We start from the raw sequence: 19,870 nt of genomic DNA, 5'->3' as shown, positions 1-19,870 counted from the left end.
GAAAAAAAAACAAAGATTCTTTTAATGTAAACGAAAACAAAGCTAGCAACCATGCATCGTCAGTGAACAATTACTGGAGCAATTTAGTGTGAACATCAGAAAGGAAAATATAATGTATTTGTTCAATTGATAGACTTACAGAAACTCAGAGGCCATGAAGATTTCTCCATATCGATGTGTTAAGTATCAGTGATATCTCGCAAGTCTGCAATCCACCTCCTTTCAGGAAATTCACGTGTTACCATTCGTTGCTATCTAATTCAGGAAATATCTCTCCCACTTATTAAAACAACTTCACACTCAGATCAATCTCACTGAACATGGCCCAGAAATGAAAATTCAGCTCCATGTTCCGCCACTGTCAAACCATTTCATCAAACATCCGAAGATTAAATATTGAAACTACATGAAAGAAGAAAAAACAAGGAGAGCTTTAACTCTCCGCTGAAACATGTCAGATGTGAAATTCTGTGGACACCCGTCCGAATTTTCACCTTTGCTATGTTGAGCTGAGTATACAATATCAGTGTCAATTGTTAAGCTTCTCAGGACACCAGGTTATTGTCCAACAGGTTGAATCGGAAGGACTAGATTTCGGAGCGCTGCTCCTTCATCAGATTGCTGTGGAGTATAAGATAGCAAAAGTTTAAGAGTGATTTAACTGAAATAGTATATTGAAAAATACCTGGATAATTTGTTAACTCTCTTATCTTTTAGAATGCCAATGTTGCTTTCAGTTATTTCATATGTAAAATCGCTTAAAATATTTTAAAGTTGCATTCTCAAGTGAACTTTAACAATATGTGCCATCTCAGCGCAGATAATGCGTTGAAAGTTTGAGGTACCCTGTGTGAGGCTACCTGTGTCCCAATGTCCAGACTGAATGTAATATTCAAAGGGGATTAACAGAATCTTACATGGATTCATGCTGTTTTTAAGCAAAGTAAAGCATAATTCTGCAAGTACAAATTCACCTCACAAATGTATATATGTGTGTGTGTGAAAATGTGGCTGTGTGTGTTGGGGGGCATGAGTGTCTGTGAAAGAGTGTGTGCATGTGTATATGCGTGAGTGTGAGTGTAAAGGAGTTTTACGGGCGTGAGAGAGTTTGCTATGGGTGTGAGTATGGGAGTGTATGTGTGATCGTATGAGAGAGGGGAGTGTGTGTGCCTGTGCGATGGAGAGAATGTGCGTGATTGTCCCCGTGTGTGTCTGTGTGTGTGAGAGAGAGAGTGAGAGGCAAAGAGACAGTGAGTGTGTGCATGTGTATGTGTGTGTGGATGCGTGTGTGTGTGTGTGTGCAGTGCAATGGGTTCACCTCCAGCATGGACCCAACGTCCTTTTGAAACTATACCTATCGGAACCAAACTTGGTTATCAGCCTCTCTCCGTTGAAAACAATGGTTTGGTAATGCCGTTGTTGGACTGGGTGAAAGTTTACAAAGTTAAAAATCGCATAACACCTGGTTGCAGTTCAACTGGTTTAATTAAATGCACTTGCTTTCGGAGTGCTGCTCCTTCATCAGGTAGTTGTGGAGTAAAAGTTTGCAAGACACAGAATTTACAGCAATATTTTACAGTGTGATGTAACTGGATTTGTATATTGAAAAAACAACTGATTTTTAAAAAAGTCTCTCGTCTGTTAGAATGAACATGTTGCTTTCAGTTCTTCCATCGGTGAAATGCAAAACTTTTATAAAAATTACATTCTCAAGTGGAATGTATCAATTGTTGTCATGATGCGGTTAGCACTGCTGCCTCAAAGCACGAGGGTTCCAGGTTCTATTCTGGTCTCGGGTGGCTGTCTATGTGGAGTTTGTGTATTCTTCCCATGTCTGCTTGGTTTCCTCTCCGTGCTCCGGTTTCCTCCCACAATCCAAAGATGTGCAGGTCAGGTGAATTGGTCTTGTTAAATTGCCACAGTGTTAGATACATTAGTCAGAGCGACATGGGTCTGGGCGGGTTACTCTTCGGAGGGTCGGCGTGGAATTGTTGCTCACATCATGCGTTAATGGTATGACCTTACTTGTGTGAGGCTATCTGTGCACATTGGTCAGACTGATTCTGAACTACAAAGGGGATTTATGGCATCTTACAAGGAATCATGACTTTTTGGGCCAAGTAAAATGTAATTCTGAAAATGCAGATTAACCCGAGAAACGCATGTGTGTGTGTGTATCTGTGTACCTGTGTGTGCATGTATGTGGTGGAGGAGTGATTATGTGTGACAGTGAGACAGATTTTGTGATGATGTGTGATTGTGAGTGTAAAGGGGTATAACTCTGTGAGAGTGTGCGTGTTTGAGTGTGGGTGTGTATGTGTCAGCGTATAAGAGAGGTTTTGCGTGAGTGTGTGTGTTTGTAAGTGGGTTTCAACATAATTTTGCCTTAAATATAAGAAGAAACCTTTCAGTCTAGTGTTATAGAGTGTAAAGTAAAAAATATAGGTTGAGGAGAAATGAGTTGTAAATAGTTTTTGTATTTAATATTCTCTTTTTGGTTTACAGAATTAAAATATTAACTTTTTATTTTAAGTTGTGCATTCTTGGATGCTTCTTTTTCTCTTCAAATTTATCAGATTATGGTGCAACGTGAGATTCTCTGTGTCTTTTCAAAAATTAGCAGAGTGTTTTCATGTGCGCAGGTTCTCTCCTGCAATTTCGATACGATTAGGCAGATCCAGTCTGAGGTTTGGAAAGATTTCAATAGATGTGGAGTTCCAGACAAGTCCAGTACATTAAGGCATTTCAGGTTAGTGTTGCTGTGGAGAAATAATAGAGAACCAGCAGGTGACGCAGAGAGTTGTTCAAGAAGTAGGTCTTTTATTTGCAAACAGAAAACCGTGTCACTGAGCAAGCAGATTCTCAAATGCCCGCGAACCTCAGGGTGCGTTGATTTTTGGTTTTTTTTGCCATGTTTTTGTTAGCTATTCAGCATATCCAACTATATTAATCAAAGTAGCTCACGCTAGCGACACAGTAATCCAGTGATGTTAGATGCTATTATCTCCTTAGTTGTACATTCTACTTAATGTTATTCTAATGCCACGGTTAGTTACTTCTTATCACTTCTACTACAGTGATCTTTCATTGCAGACGAACCTATCATGATATATATTTAGCTATTCCATCTAGTAAAATAGTCCCCTGTTTCAATCTGACTCTACGAACTTTTAATTAGATATTTTAATATCATGTTCCAAATATTTACTGTTCCAATCCTGTCATTACAACACTTCACAGAGACATTTGCTTTATTACCTGTGTTATGGCATTTCTCCATAATGGACGTTCAGACACAACCTCATTCTGCTAATTGGGGCAAGAATTGTTCACTGTGGTTATCCCATCCTGCCTTGCACAGAATACAAAATGCCAGTGTTTTTCATGCTTTAACCCTTCACATGCTTTCATGTTCTTCATTTTCCATCGTATCCTCCATTTTTAAAGAAAACGTAGGTGGGACAATTTGTTTAATTTTGGTTACTTATGGTTGGTTAATTTAAAAGTGACAGAAATATCTGTTAAAATTGGTGAAGTGTATCTGAGGCTTTAACATGATTCCAAGTTTACCAAGAACATTTGGAAGGAAAAAAAAACATACTCTAAGAATTACAAACAAAGGTTAGAATTTGGTTTAACCAAGGACAAAAGCAAAGCTGAAATTGTCAGGGAATCGCTCAAACACTTAGATGTCAGAGAAACAGACGTGTGCAGTCAACTAAGAAAAACCATAAATTACAATTGCGGAAAATTTTGTTAGATGATAATGAAAAAGAGAATAAAGGGAGACAGAAAGACAGAGAGAACAAAGAGTGAGAGAAAGACAGAGGAATTTTTCTCTGAGCAAACCAGAGAGAATTTGAACTTGCGAAGTTACATCTTCATTATCAGGGTCAAGTTAACAGGATGGAGATTAGAAGACAAGTTAGTGATACATATAAATATTTCTAATTTCAGCCAAATTTTGATGAGAGAGATACAGAAAAGTTGGCGAGGCAAGTGGCGTGGTCACAGTATTTACGGATCATGCTCGTTCAGACTAAACTGGTAGCTAGGACTCGTGAAGCATTTGCCGCTCTGTCACTTGCGTCAACAAGAGATTACAAAGAGGTCAAACAGGATACTTTACGTGCTTATGAATTGCTACCAGAAGCGCATAACCAGCGTTTCAGAAGCATGAAGATGGGATTAGGTCAGAATTATGTTGGGTTTGAAGGAATTAAACACAGTCATTTCGAATAATGGGCGATGGCATTAAAGATAAGTAAGATCTATGAGGTTCAAAGAGAGCTGGAGGAGTTGAAAATCCATATGGAGCATTCCTGTGGAGCAACAGAAATTTCAGAATTTTCCAAAAGCATCACGTCAATCACGGTATAAAAGAAGACGGAGAATACTACTGAGGGTAACTATCAGAAAGCTGGAAGCTTGAGACTGAAATAGAGCCTGTGTCAGGGTCATGCAGAACAGAAAATGGTCCAAAATGCAGTAGATTTTGTAGTCTGTGTATTACAGAGTGGAACTGTTAGAGGTAGAATATGAACTATATGTAGGTTACAGATAGAGTCATATTCCCCTCACGCTCTCATTCAAATCAATTACATTTACTAGGAAAGGTCGAGGACACAGCACGGTTTCGTGTGCCACTCCACTTGTCACAGGCCTCCAGTATGAAAAACAACCCTCCACCACCACACTCTGTCTTCTACCTTTACGCCAGTTCTGTATTCAAATGTCTAGTTCTCCCTGTATTCTGGGAAATCCAACCATGCTAACCATTGTCCCATGGGGGACAGTGTCGAACGCCTCACGAAGGGCCATATAGATCCCATCTTTCATTCTGCCCTCATCAATCATCTTTGTTACTTCCTCGAAAAACTCAATCAATTTTGTGGGACATGATTTCCCACCCACAAAGCCAAGTTGACGGTCCCTAATCAGTCATTTCATGTCCAAATGCATGTTTATCCTGTCCCTCAGGATTCCCTACAACAACTTGCCCACCACCAATGTCAGGTTCACTGGCTGATAGTTCCCTGGCTTGTCCTTACCATCCTTCTCAAACAGTGGCACCACGTTAGCCAACCTCCACTCTTCTGGCACCTCACGTGTGACTATTGATGATACAAATATATCAGCAAGATTCCCAGCCATCACTTCTCTAGATTCCCATATGGTTCTAGGTTATACCTGACCCTGGCAACGTATCAATCTTTGTGCGTTTCAAGTCATCCAGCACATACCCCTCTGTAACATGGACATTTTTCAAGGTGTCACCATCTTTTTCCGAACATTCGATGTCTTCCATGTCCTTCACTACTGTAAATAGTGATACAAAATACTCGTTAGTGTATATCCCAATTTCAGCGACTGCACACAAAGTTTGCCTTGCTGTTCTTTTAGCGGCACTATTCTCTCCCTGTTACACATTTGCTCTTAATGTATTTGTAGAAATACTTTGGGTTGTCCTTAAATCTATTTGCCAAAGCAATCTCATGTCCACTTTTACGAGCCTGATTTACCTCTTAACTATACTCCTGCAATTTTATGTTCTGCTGAGCATTCACTCGATCTATCCTGTCTGTACCCTAACATATGTTTTCGTCTTTTTCTTAACCAAACCCTCAATTTCTTTCGTCATCCAGTATTCCCTATACCTATCAGTCTTTCCTTACACCCGAACAGGAATATACAGTCGCTGGATTCTCGTTATCTCATTTCTGAAGGATTCCCATTTTCCAACCGTCCCTTTACTTGTGGACATCTGTCCCCAATTAGCTCTTGAAAGTTGTTGCCTAATATCGCCAACATTGGCCTTCCTCCAATTTAGTACTTCCACTTTTAGATCTGGTCGCTCATTTTCCTTCAGTATTTTCAATTTAATTAAATTATGATCGCTGCCCCAATGTGCTCCCCCACTGACAGCTCAGTCACCTGCCCTGTCTTATTTACCAAACGTGGTTCAAGTATTGCACATTCTCTAGTTGGTACCTCCACATATTGATACAGAAAATTTTCTTGTACACACCTAACAAATTCCTCTCCATCTAAACCCTTAACACTATGCAGTCCCAGTTTATGTTTGGAAAGTGAAAATCCCCCACCATAACCACGTTATTATTCTTACAGACAGCGTAGATCTCCTTACAAGTGTTTTCTCAATATCCCTCCGACTATTAGGGAATTTGTCAAAAAGTCCCAATAAGGTGATCATCCCTTTCTTATTACTCAGTTCCACTCAAATAACTTCACGGGATGTATTTTCCAGGAATATCTTCCCTCAATACAGCTATAATGCTATCCCTTATCAAAACGCCACTCCCCCTCCTCTCTTGCCTCCCTTTCTATTCTTCCTGCAGCATTTCTATCCTGTAATATTAAGCTGCCAGTCGTGCCTATCCCTGAGCCATATTTCTATAATTGCTATGATATTCCAGTCCCATGTTCCTAACCATGCCCTGAGTTCATCTGCCTTCCATGTTGGGTTCTTTGCTTTGAAATAATTGCAGTTTAATTTATTAGTCCTGTCTTGTCCCTTCCTGCCTGACTGTTTGACTCGCTTCTGTTCTCAACTGTTCCAGTCTCAGATTGATCTCTTTCCTCACTATCTCCCTGTGTCCCACCCACCCACCTTACTAATTTACATCTTTCCGAGCAGCTCTAGCAAATTTCCCTGCCAGTTCATTAGTCACCTTTCAATTTAAGTGTCATCAGTCCTTCTTGTACAGGTCATCGGCACCCCAAAAGAGATCACAATGATCCAAATGCGTGAATCCTTCTCCCATACACCAGCACATCAACCAGGATTTCACCAGCTTCATCTTTCTCTTCCCGTCCTCACTTGCTCATAGCACCGGGAGAAATCCAGATATTTCTACTCTCGAAGTCCCCCTTCTAAAATTCCTGAATAACTCTCTGTATTCTTCCTTCAGAATCTCAACCTTTTCCCTTCATATGTCGTTGGTTCCAATGTAGACAATGACTTCTTTTTGCCCCGTCTCCCCCTTGAGAACATTCTGCATCCTTTCTGAGACATCCTTGATCCCTGGCCCCAGGGACTCAACACACCATTCTGACTTATTGCTGCTGGCCACAGAAATATCTGCCTGTATGTCAGACTAGAGAATCGACTAACACAATTGATCTCTTGCAACCCGACGTGCCCCTCGTTGCATTAGAGCAAGTTTCAAAAGCAGAAACGTGGGTGTTCGTGCTACGTTCCCTTGTCAATCGATCACCCCCTACATTTTCCAAGTCAGCATACTGGTTTGAAATGGGGATAACCATAGAAGACTCCTGCACCAGCTGCATACCTCTCGTAACTTTCCTTGAGTTAACCCATCTATGTGACTGTATCTGAGACCTTCCTATAACTATCTTTAATCACATACTGTTGCAGTTGCATACTCCTCAATGCCTCCAACTGTCTCTCCAAACAGTCAATTAGATCTGATAGAATTCGCAACAGTATTTATTGCAGATATAATCTCCAGTTATCCTTAAACTCTCTTTAATCTATCACTTCATACATCGCTGACCATCGAAGTGCGACTGGGAAGTTAATAACTGATCTTGGAGGACAAACAGAGAATGTTCACCTGAATGTAACCTGGAATGACGATATTGACCTGTAAGTGGAGACTAAGTAGATGTAGATTGTTTTCCATTGAGCAGAGATTACTGAGGGCGGGGGAAACATGATTCAGGTGCATATGATTCTAAGGCTCTTGGACAATGCGAATGTAATGCAAGCATTCCGCTTGAATCAGGAGTTATTCATGAGGCATCGTAACCTTTGGCAATGATTCAGAAGGAATTTAGTTACAAAAATTCTTTTTCACTCAGCATGTGGTGAAAAACTACTTTTGAAGGTACTGATGGCCTGAACGTTGACAAAAATCTTTGCATAACAGCATGAAATATGATAATGTTCAAGGATATGAGCGGCATTGTGGCTCAATTTTTACCTCAAAGCAATGGCAAGTTCGATTCAACTCCAGACTCGGGCAAATGTTTGTGCAGAAATTGCACATTTTCCCCACATCTGCGTGGGTTGCCTTCCCATTTTCTTTTTACGTCAAACTGCCCAAATGTGTGCAGTTTAGGTGGATTCGCCAAGCTGAATTGTCCATAATGTCCAGTGGAGTGTGGGTTAAGTTGATTACCTTCAAAAGGTCCAGGGGCATTGGATGAGTCATGGGAGACTCCGTGTGGACCTGTTTGCAGTTTTAGCACACTTTCAATGGTCGATATGTCGGTATAGAATCAATATTTTCTGCACCAATTGAATTTATGAGATTAAAAATGCGTCCTATATTCACATTAAAATCATTTATGTAAATGACAAAACACAGTGGACCCCCCACACACGGATGTAGCATATCGCTGCTCAAGGACCTGAATTCAGAAATTCCAACCGTCAATCGTTATCCTTTCTTTCTGTGTTCAAGCCAATTTTGCTTCTGATTGTTTACTTCCCCTTCTATCATTTGGGAATCAAACTAACATATCTAACGTGTGTAAACTTATAGAACGTCTTGCTGAAGTCGAAACAAACAATGTCTCCCACTCTGCCTTCATCAATCTTCATTAGCACCTCTTCAAAAAATCTTCGCCCCACAAGTGAGACATGATTTCCCAACCACCAAGCCTCATTGACTGTGTGTAACTGTCCTTGCTGTTCCAACTGCTTTGATTTGTTATCGCTCAGAATCCCCTCCAACAATCTATCCACCACTAACGTCAGGCTCAAAGGTTAATAAGTTCCCAGCTTTTCCTTGCAAAATTTCTAAAGAAATGACACAGCATTAACTGTAGTGAAGTCTTCCAGCACCTCACCCGCCGCTGTTGATAATGCGAGTATTTCAGTAACGGATTGAGCAATCCCTTCCTGAGCTATTGACATGTATCTGGGTTACAAATGATCAAGAATCGAAGACGTATCTACTATTCTGCCCCGTAAGGTCTCCAGGACCTCGGTCTCTGAATTGTGGACGCTTATCGAGACATCACTGTTAATTTCATAAACTTTATATGCCGTTCTTTACACTACATAATGAAGTAAAATATTACCATACCCTGTGGTGTAACAAATGAACAGCTTTGTTGTTCCATAAGGGGCTTATTGTGTTCAAATTTAGTCTCTCCCCCGAATGAATTTGCACGCTCTTTTTGGAATATCCTTCACATTCTTTGCCTTCTTTGTCCTCTTTTAGCCACCCTGATAGGCCTCAGAATAGAATGTCAGCAATTACAGAAAAAAAAGCAAACGATGAACTCCTCCAACCACACTTTAGGGAATTGGGAAACAAGTTTAAGAGTAAGACCTCCGAGGCAATAGTCTCATGATTGCCGCCAGTGTTAATTAGAATGGAATTGAAGCATAAGCAGGTTGATTGTGTGGGGTGAGGGTTGGTGCAAGTGAGCGTGTTTCCGTTTGTTGGGACATTCTGATCGATTCTGAGACAGGTGGGGTGATTTCAAATTAGACGGTCCAAACCTGGGCCGGACTGAAATCAATGCTTTTGTGAAAGCTGCTGGAGAGGGGTTAAACTAATGTGGGAGGGGATGAGGGATCAAAGAAGGGATTAGTCGATAGTAACGCGGCGGTAACTACAGCTTTTAATGAACTAAATAACGAAGTCAGTCAGTAGAGATCAGACGAAAAGCATAAAAGTAACTGGTTGTCTCAGGTGCATTTGTTTTAATGCTGGAAGTAGAATTGATAAGACCGATGATGTTAGGGCTTGGAATGGTACCTGAGGTTATGAAGTAATTGATATCACTAGACTGGTTGAAGTAAGCACATGTTTGGCAAATAAAGGTCCCAGGATCTCGATGCTCCAGGCCGGATATAGAGCGGAGCAAAAATAGAGTCATAGAGATGTACAGCATGCAATCAGACCCTTCGGTCCAACCCATCCATGCCGATCAGATATCCCAACCCAATCTAGTCCCACCGACCAGCACCCGGCCCATATCCTTCCAAACCCTCCCTTTTCATATACCCGTCCAAATGTCTCTTAAATGTTGCAATTATATCAGCCTCCACCACATCCTCTGGCAGGTCATTCCATGCACGTACCGACCTCTGCGTGAAAACTTATCCCTAAGGTCTCTTTTATACCTTTCCCCTCTCACCCTAAGCCTATGCATTCTAGTTCTGGACTCCCCGAACTAGAAAAAGACTTTGCCTACTTATCCTATCCATGCTCCTCATAATTTTTTAAACCTCGATCAGGTCACTCCTCAGCCTCCAACGCTCCAGGGAAAACAGCCCCAGCCTATTCAGCCTCTCCCTGTAGCTCAGGAGGATAACTTGCATTACTGGTCAAAGGGGATATCATAGCCGTATTGGAGCAGGGAACGATAAATGACTCAAACATTGAGGCAACATTGGCAGTGCAGGGAAATGTTAATGATGCAGAAACAATGTTGTGGCTTCACTACAGGCCTCCGAACAGCGGGCGAGCGATAGTCGTACAAATATGCCAAAGTATATGTAAAGATGCAGGACAAAAAACTGTAGTGCTGATGGAATATTTTAGTTTTCCCGATATTGACTAGGATTCCGTTCATCTAGGAGGTCTAGATGGATGTGAATATATTTAGCACAATTCTGGAAGACTTTCTCGTGCATTTTGTATGTAGTCCAACTTAGGAAGGGACCATTTCACATGTGATGTTGGGGAATGAGCCCGTCAAGTTGGTTGAAGTTTCCGATGGCGATTACTTTGTGAATAGTATTCACAATTCTGTAACATTTAGAATCGTCATGGACAATGACGACTGTGGTCCGAAAGGAAGATTGCAAATTTAGGGACGGCCAACTGTACTTAAATTCGGCAGGAGCTGGGAATAGCATATTAGTTGTAGCTGTTTGAAGGTAAATCTAAATTTGATATGTGAGAATTTAACGAGAGAGAAGGAGGGCGTTTTTTTTTTAAAAAAAAGAAGAATCGGAATATCAAAATTAGGGAAGCAAAGATTATAGGTTAAATTGTAAAATCAGCTGAGGGGTAAAAAGGACGCACACATAGCGTGTCAGAAGAAGGATTCTGAAGACAGTCGAAGCTTTGGAGAATACTGAGAATGTAGGACAAATCTGAAACGTAGAATTAAGAGGGCTAAAAGTGGGTAAGAATAATCTTTCGCAAACAGGGTTAAGAAAATTCCCAAAGCATTTTATTCATATGTAATGATCAAGCGTGTAATAGAGAAAGGCTTGGCCAATCAAGGACAGAAGGTGAAAGATATACATGGAATCGGGGAAAATGGTTGAGACGTTTAATGAATACTTTGCATTGACAATAAGTGAGGTGTGGGACACAACGGATTTTAAGCTTTGTGATAGATGTTTGATTACTCTACTTCACGTCAGCTTATCGAGGGAGAAAGTGCTGGATATTCCAGAAGGCATGAAGATGGACACGTCTCCAACTCCGGAAAGCATCTATCCCACGTTGCAGACAGAAGCGAGAGAGAAAATATCTGGGTCATTAATCGATATCTTTGCAGCATCCTTTAACATGAGTGAGGTCCCAGAGGACTGGAGAATCGCCAATGTTGTCCATATAATTATAGAATGGTGAGCCTGACATCTGCGGTCGGTAATTTGCTGGAGAAGATATTGTGGGAGAGGATCGACTCGCATCTGGAAGAATATTTGCTTCTTAGTGAGAAGCAACATGGCTTTGTCGAGGGAAGATAATGTCTGAACAAGTTAACAGAATAGAGGTCGTGACAAAGTTGGTGATGAAGGAATGACTATACATATCATATATATGGACATTTGTAAGGCGTTCGATACGTTTCCCCCCGTAAGGCTGCTGGAGAAGGTGAAGTCGAATGGGGACCATGGTGTACCAGGTAGATCGAAGAATAACTGGCTGGGCCACAGTAGATAAAGAGCGGTAGTAGAATGGAGCTTCTCAGAATGGAGACCTGTGACTAGTGGTGTTGGTGATACACATAAATAATTTGGAGGAAGGTACACATGGCCTGACTGGCAAGATTGCGAATGGCACAGATTGGCGAAGTAGCAAATAGTGAAGGGAACCGTCAAAGAATACAGCACAATTCAGATATATTGGGTAGTTAGGCAGTGAAATGGCAGATGCATGACTGTGCAGGGAGCAATGTTATACAGACTCTTGGAAAATTAGAGACAGGTTTAGATGGTGGACGTGGATCCACACAGGCACGAAGGGTCAAATGGTCTGTTACTCTGCAGCAGTTTTATTTGCTTCTTCTATTTTGATGTATCATGTTCAGCGACTTACGCATTCATGTCACCAAAAATGAAGAAAATATTGACATGAAAACGCGATGCCTTCATCAGAATACACCGCTGTTCAGAAAAGGGCTTTAAAAAAATGAAGTGCTTTCATTATCGATGAAGTTTGAAGATTGAATCATATCTCGATTTTTCAACCCTTAACCTGATTTAGAGAGCATTCAGTGTAATATTCAAGCTCTCTTATGAACTATTATTTTCTTCTATTAATGTGGAATCTCTGCCAGTTAGACATTGTCAGTACAAGTCATCTCAGCACCAGATATTGAAAAAAATACCAAATTGTGGAAATGCCCGTGAATGTTCATTGGAAATCTATTTACTGTATTAAAGTGGAATAAAATCATTAAACACGAACAACTTCTGGGAAATAAGGGAACTGTCGGTGTAGTTTGAAAGGCAAAGTCGTCAGAAATGTGACACAAAGGTGGTTTTAAATACTTATACCAGATTTCAATGAATCAGTGAAGTCGACGCTAAATGAACATCTTGGAACGCACTTTCTTTTAGTTGTTGGGGTTCTCATATGTACAAAAGAGACCCAAGTATTAGGAAAAAGCAATAACCTGAGATAAGTGAGAGGTGATGGCGTGGAGGAAAGTTAATCCAGAGACGCAGGCTGCGGTCTGGGGACCCAGAGCTGGAATCCAACCAGAAAGTTAAAACTTATTTCAAACATCTGGAATTAAGTTTTTCATATATTCATGAATCAATTATCAGTATTCAGGACAAAAGTCTATGTGGCGAATGGTCTCTTCTGTCCTTACCTGCCCTGGGATACATGGTAATCCAGACCCACAACAATATAGTTGAATTAGTTACTGCCTTCTTGGTAGTTACAGATCAGCCGTAAATGATTATCTCATTAACCATAACATCGTCTGGTGAATGAATGGAAAAAAAAACAATGAAGGAGGCTAACTGGCCCTTTCACCAGATTCCACGTTGTTTGATAGTAACCGAAAGACACAATTATGAAAGTATGCCAAGGGAGCTTTGTTAATGCTAGTTTTAATGATGTTGACATTAAATTCCTTTGAGTCAAAAGATGGAGAATGAGTGTGTGCACATTTTGGAAAGAAGAAGTGTAGAACATAAAGTTGCGATTGTGCAGTTACGGGTACGAGTGCAAGTTTTGATTCTCGCCTCAGAGTTTGTGGAGATTGCACGTTCTCTGGATGCTCTGATTTCTCCCACAGTCCAGTGATGTGCACTTTAGGTGAACTAGACTTGCACGATGAGACAGTAGTGTAGTGTTTTAGGTGGATAACCTATCGAAATGTTGGTTTACTGGAATAAGGTGGGGTGCTTCTCGGAGTGTCTTTGCAAACTTCCACCTGCAAATTACGGCAATGCTATATTTTCAGCATGAATGTCCATTCTTGACGAAAGTGCTCGATTTTCTGAAGAAAAACTCAATGCAGAGGAAACGTAGTTTGAGAAAACACACAAGACTCTGACAAAGCGGTTACAAGCTAAAGCATGAAAAGTCCACGTGGACGGGTGGGTTGTGGTATATGTTTCATAAACAGATAATTGGTATGAAAACCTTCCGCCAGAAGACTTCAAATTGCAGTCATCTCAGACCATACTTTGCTCCAATTTATTTTTATGGTTTACAAGATGGAATCATTCAGATCACAGCAAATCCGAACAGGGAAAAAAATGAAAAAAAAAATGACGGATTATGAACAACGCTGTCAAGTAGATAATATTGCTGTTCGCGATAATTCTATACATCAATATTTGTATGTTTGGCACAGCAATCAATAAAATCCACATTGCACCACTGCAAAATAATCAATAGCACACATACTGCACGATTACTTGATGCAATGAGTAGCAGTGAATTCAAACAATCTATCCACCAGTTTGATGAAAATGCATGCAAGCAATGATTTCAGAAATAAGTTGAGTGAAAAAAGAGTTTCCATCTTTAATGTTTTAATTGCGAAGAAGGAACTATTAGGATTACTCCAGAGACGCCACTTAGACAAAGAGGACCAAATAGCCTTCTTCTGCAACATAACTTAATAAAAACCATACAATTCTTGTCTTATTTGTAATTTTATTAAGTTTCGTTGGTAATAATGCTATTCATTGCTCTCCTTCAGATTCTGAAACAAAGCATTAAAGGAAACTGTGTAATTTGTCACGACTTACATATAAAAAGGAGAGGTTAGATGGTTAATGATTATTGAGGCCAATTAATTCCGTACAAAATGCTTAATTTTTAATCGGTATTTATATTGAGGTCACTTAAACATATCCAAAGAGAAACGCCCCCTCATCATGAGACATATACCAACTAAAACAATGCCGTATTTTGAAACTGAGTCTAAAAGATGGAAGCTGGTAAGAATCAGTAGATCTGCGTAGTCTGAGAGGTGATCTCATCGAGGTCGAAATAATTATGACGGGCAAGGATACGGTAAATAGACAAAGTCTCTTCTCTGGGTTCCTGGAGTCCAGAAAAGGAGGGCATAGGTAAGGGTTAGAGGGCAAAGATATAAAAGAGATCTAACGGGCAATTTCTTCACACTGACGGTGGTACGTATATGGAATGAACTGCCAGAGGAAGTGGGGGAGGCTGGTACAATTGCAACATTTTAGATGCATTTGAATGGGTACATGAATAGGAAGGGTTTGGAGGGATATTGGCCGGGTACGTGCAGGTGGGACTGGATTGGTTTGGGGTTTCTGGTCGGCATGGACGGGTTGGACTGAAGGGTCTGTTTCTTTGCTGTATATCTCTCTGACTCTATGACTCTATAACTCCAATATAACATGTGATAAGACAATCTTCTTATTTGATTTTGAGTGAGCGTGTAACGAGAGACTAAAATATTCACACCACACATTCGGAGGAATGGCAAGATCTTTTAAAAATGCAAAAGGGGATAGCTTGATAAGAAATGTAATTTTTGACATACTTTCGAAAATGGCATTGAAGTAGTTCATTTCCACTTGAGCGTCGTCACTGCAGCTTATCATAATTATCTTTTGTCCCTGAATTTGATGCATTAGTTCATGCTTCATCAGCAAAAGTGGAAAATATCACCTGAACACAATGCATGGGCAAAACACAAGGAATTCTGCATATGAATCTCCTGCAGGTTTCACATTGCCAAAATCAAAATCCAAAATGGAGCAGGATGGGAAATGCACCACCAACAGTTTTCGTAAAAGATTTGGTTCATTTTTATTCAGTTTTTCTACATATTTTTGCTGCTCCTTTTCCCGTCGTGTATCTCAATAAATATTTCACCACATTCTTCAGCTCGTCTCTATACTTCCTCTGGGTTTTCAAAACAACTCAACAAATTCAGGAATGCTAGGTGGAAGTGAGGACTGCAGATACTGGAGATCAGAGTCAAGATTGCAGTGGTGCTGGAAAAACACAGCAGGTCGGGTAGCATCTGAGGTTTAAGAAAATCGCCGTTTCAGGCAAGCCCTTCATCGGGAATGAATCAGGCAGTCAACAGGGTGGAGAAATAAATGGGAGGGTGTGGGGCTGGCGATAAGGTAGCTAAGAGTACAACAGGTGGACAGAGGTGGTGATGAATGTGGTATATTGGAGAGGCGGGTGGACCAGGTAGTTGGGAAGTAAGTTTGGCAGGTAGAACAGGTCATGAAGGTGGTGTTGAACTGGCGCATTGGATCTGGGGCAAGGTATGTGGTGGAGAAATGAGGAAAATGTTGAAGTCCACATTGAGCCCTGGGGATGAAATATTCCAAAGCGGAAGATGAGGCATTCTTCCTCCAGGTGTCGGGTGGTGAGGGGGTGGTGGTGGATGAGGCCCAGGACCTGCATGTCCGCGGCAGTGTGGGAAGAGGGTTGAAACGTACGGCCACGGGGCAGTGGGTTTGTTTGGTGCTGGTGTCTCTGCGATGTTCTCTGAAATGCTCTGCGAGAAGGCGTCCAGTCTCCCCAATACAAAGATAAGCACATCGGGAGCAACGGATGCAATAAATGACATTGGTGGATTGCATCTGGGGCACCCGATGTGGTCTTATTTGCATTGGGGAGACTGGACACCTTCTCACAAAACGCGACGAGGAACATTTCCGGGACACTCACACCAATCAACCCCACCTCCCGTGACCGAACATTTCAACTCCCCCTTCCACTCTTTCGAGGACATGCAGCTCCTGGGCCTCCTCCACCACCACTCCCTCACCACCCGACGCGTCGAGAAGGAAGGCCTTATTTTCATCTCAGGCCACTCCAACCCCAGGGCATCAATGTGCACTTCACCAGTTTCGTCATTTACCCTCTTCACACGTTACTCCAGATCCAACCTGCTAGCTCAGCACCACCCTCATCACCTGTTCAACCTGACAAGCTTCCTTCCCACCTCTCCGCTCCCCTTCCTCTGTGACCTACCACTTTCATTCCCACCTCCACATATTTATTGTTCTCTTAGCTACCTTCGCCCCAGCCCCACGCCCCTCCCATTTATATCTACAATAAAGTGCCTCCCTGCCTCATTCCTTATGATGGGCCCTTGCCCGAAAAGCTATTTTTCCTGCATCTCAGATGCTGCCTGAGATGTTGTGCTTTTGCAGTACCATTAGAAACTTCAGGAATGCTCCTGTTTCAGTGGAGATACCCTGGCAATAAATAAAGCTCACTAATCTGCTAATTATACCACTGACATAATTTGTCAACCAGTGCAATATGCAACTTTCTGTTACAGAGAGATGTAAAATGATGAGTTTCCTTCTGTTCTCAGTTTCCCAATTGCTGTGGTTCTCACTGTTTCGACACCGGAGTCGTGAGAGTTCTGTTGGCCACTAAAATACGTCAGGCAGTTCGTGAATTAAACAGGCCGATCAAACTAAATGGAAACCAAACGACTGTCGTCGTGTAAAACCAACCAAACATTATTACTGCAGGTGAAGCTCTTTTATGATAACCCCACTGCACCTTATTAATTATTTGGAAAGGTGTGAATTGAAATAAAATTGGCTTTTCCTTTAACAGAGTTAGAACCAAAACAGATTACTGTGACTGTTACTGCTATTCTTTTTGTGCAATACTTTGGAACTTCTGGCAGCAAATCACCGCAAATTGATAAAATGTGAAGAGAAAACACACCAAATATATTCGTCAAGAGATACAGCAGTCAACTATAAATGACCTTGCACACTGCTATGTGAAACAATAATGAAAGGTGAAAGATTTGTTATTGCCATTGTCAACAATAAAAAGTGATACATTTATAACGGCCATATCTTCTTCTTGTGAGAATCATTATTGTCCCCAACTCGTTATAAGGCAGACAGACCAGGCAATTAATATTCCAGTTTCTGACTGAAAAAAAAACAATACGGAGTTACCTATTGCTCGCAGGTGAACCCGTTCAGTATAACTATATAAATGGGAGAACGACCTAAATACTGAATAGACTGATTCTGATACACTGGACACGACCCTGCATGGAATTTTAAAATAGATTCAACATCGAAGAAATCTTTCATCTAGGCATTTTAAAAATATACATAGTTATCATATCATTTCTAAAGAGAGATGTGGATCTTCTTGAAACAGAATTGATTTGTTTATTCCAGTAATTATTCACTTTAATAAAAAATGAGATATGAACAAGAAAACCGTTTATACGAATTACCGACGGACAGGTTAAAATGACTCAGCAGGAAGATCAACTGATGCAAGACTTGGGTAGTAAGTCTTTTTCACCAGCCACATCGCAGATTTGCAAATTTCTTTGTCAGGGTAAGCTTCTGTCTCTAAGTGCCAAAGGACTCTGAATGGTGTACATCTTAATTAATTGAAGGAAAGTTATACTGGCACTGACTTTATACCTACAGGAAATCAACAAGTTGATGCGTACCGAACATTACTTACAACCGTTTAATAAATATACTGGTGTCAGAAATTTCTTCAGAAGTAGAAACACTGGTTTGGTGAAACATAGCTGCATTTTCCAAATATTTGAATAGTGGTATTGGAAGGCAGTTTGCTATTAAATTGAAGAGTTATTGTCGGTCCTTTCAGCACTTGACCAATGACAAAACTGCTATCTTTACTAAATCAGCTTCTAATCTTATACCTTTTACCTTGCGCAGTTCACAGACTTCTGAAGCATCTGCATGCTTAATTTTCTGCTCCTCGAATTATCACGATTGAAATAAAAGATAATTTAGTAGATGTTCTACTACCTGTGTTTTAATCAGGAAATTCTGCTTGCACTAGACTGCTTTTTAGTTTGGAAGAGGAAATGGTTCGAATTCAGCCAAGTTATAATACCTCAACAAGGCTGAATAGAAAGCAAATTCATCTAGATTTCCTTTTCAAGAGAAAGTAATACACTCAGTGATCCAGTTGTTTTATTTCTCGACTTGCAACCATTAGTTTCCCAAGCAATCGTCTCGTCTACTCTTCCATGACATCTTTCTAAGTAGGTAAGCGTCTGAATGTATTTGATCAGAGGCAGACAAATGGCAGTGGCATATATTAAAGATCATTGACGCAGCTACATACGTGCAGACACATGTTCTAGAATGAAATTCTGCCATCTTTGGAGGTGCAATATGAAAAACCAGCCGTAATAATCCAATGCTGATAAGTCCTATCAATTGAACATTCAGTGAGATATTTCTTCAGCTGTGGAGTGCGATACTCATCGAGTTGTACAACGTGGACAATGTCCCTTTGATCCATCTTGCCAACCAGTTTTGCGAAATCTTTCATGGAAATACCCAAATGCCATTTTAAGTGATACAATGAAATGTGCCTCCAGCACTTCCTCCAGCTCGTAATTCCATAGATGCAAGACAGTTTGCAGAAAAAAGCTTTTTGTTCGGAACATTTAAAATCCCCTCTCACTTTAAAGGCATTCCCTACTGTTTGGGACACACTTCCGCTTGAAAAAAAAATGACATCAGCTCTCCATGCCCCTCACGATTTTAGAAACCTCGACAAGGGACCCTTGATCCTCCGACGCTCCAGGGAAATTAGCCCCAGTTTATTCAGCCGCTAACTGGACCAGAAATCCTCCAGTCTTGGAAGCGTCCATGTGAATCACTTCTGCACCCTTCCGGGTTGAGCAACATCAATACAACGCACAGAGACGAAATCAAAACGCAATACTCCAAAAGCGGCCTAACCAATGCCGTGCAGAGTGGCAAAATGGCATCGTGAGCACGATAACCAATCGAACACGTATACCTGCTGCATCACTTTCAATAATCGATGATTCGACACCCTAAGTTATCTTTGTCTGGCACCACTCCGTAAGATCCTGCCACTAACTATATATGTTTCGCCCTGACTTGTGTTAGCAAAATGTGCTGCTTCACAGTCTCCATCTTCATGTGGTCCGAGTGCAATTACATTTCTGGCATATTTCCTATATCTGTAATGATACTTGAGATGACATTGTTTCTCTGATCCATACAGTATTTACAAATGCTCTTGGTGCGATTGTGCAAAATTATGCCAAACATTCAACAGAGCTGCACTAGATATATTTAATTCATTCGCAGGAAATTAGCATCGCAGGCTGGGATGGAAGCAAATGAAGCATTCTTCAGGAGTTTACGCGTCCT

The sequence above is a fragment of the Chiloscyllium plagiosum genome, unplaced genomic scaffold, assembly GCF_037043375.1.
Source record: "Chiloscyllium plagiosum isolate Xiang-an unplaced genomic scaffold, Cpla_swu_hap1 HiC_scaffold_14, whole genome shotgun sequence".
Taxonomy (NCBI): domain Eukaryota; kingdom Metazoa; phylum Chordata; class Chondrichthyes; order Orectolobiformes; family Hemiscylliidae; genus Chiloscyllium; species Chiloscyllium plagiosum.
This window is presented reverse-complemented; position numbering follows the sequence as displayed.